This window comes from Physeter macrocephalus, chromosome 8, assembly GCF_002837175.3.
Source record: "Physeter macrocephalus isolate SW-GA chromosome 8, ASM283717v5, whole genome shotgun sequence".
Classification (NCBI taxonomy): Eukaryota; Metazoa; Chordata; class Mammalia; order Artiodactyla; family Physeteridae; genus Physeter; species Physeter macrocephalus.
Genome location: NC_041221.1, coordinates 44,772,653 through 44,773,695, shown reverse-complemented (window position 1 = coordinate 44,773,695; position 1,043 = coordinate 44,772,653).

Sequence of the window (1,043 nt, the reverse complement as noted above, 5' to 3'; positions counted from 1 at the left end):
AGGATTATCTAATACAAAATGTAAAATAAGTGTGCTTAACATATTTTTGAAGAAACAGAGGTAACTGTAACCATAAGAATTGAACAAAAGACCATCAAGAATAAATGGGCACTGTGGTGACCTAAATGGGAAGGAAGACCAAAAAAGAGGGCATATATGTATACGTACAGCTGATTCATTTTGATGTATAGGAGCAACTAACACACAACACTGTAAAGCCACTATATTCCAATAAAAATTAAAAAAAATAAAATGCTTATAAAAAGTAAATTAATGTTAATTTAAAATTTTTTTAAAAAGGATAAATGGGCAGTTTTGAAAAGAACCAAATAGAATTTCTAGAAATGTGAAATATAATGATTGAAATTTAAAATGTAATGGGTGGATTAAATGACAGGTATATCACAGCTAAAGAGAATTACTAAACTGGAAGAGAGGGATGAAGAATCACTTCATAATGCTTTACAGAGAGAGAAAGACATGGAAACTATGAAATTGAGGCTAAGAGATGTGGAGGAAAAAAATAGATGTTCAAAATATATCTAGCTGGAGTTCCAGAAGGAGACAATAGACAAATGGAAGAAAGGCAATATTCAAAACAATAATGAAAAGTCTGAATTGGTGAGAGACCTGAATTCTTAGATTGGAGAAATACATCAAATCTGAAGCAAGATAAATAAAAATGAACCCATTACTACAAACATCATAATGAAGCTTTAGAAAACTAAGAACAAAACAATATGAAAAAAGAAAGAAAAAAATCATAAAAAGAACCAGCGATAAAGAAGAGATTACCCAAAAAGGAAAAATAATTAGATACCAGTCTTCTCAACAGCAACAAGAGAATTCAGAATCCAGGGGGACAATTCAAAGTGTGGAAAGAAAATAATTGCCCCTAGAATTGTATACCCTGCTAAACTATCATCTAGGACATGGGGCAAAAAAAGACATTTTCAGAAGAATGTGGGAGGATAGCCTCATACGCTGGGAACTCTTAATCCTCTTCAGGGGATTCTCTATGCCTGTCTCTATATCATTCAAAT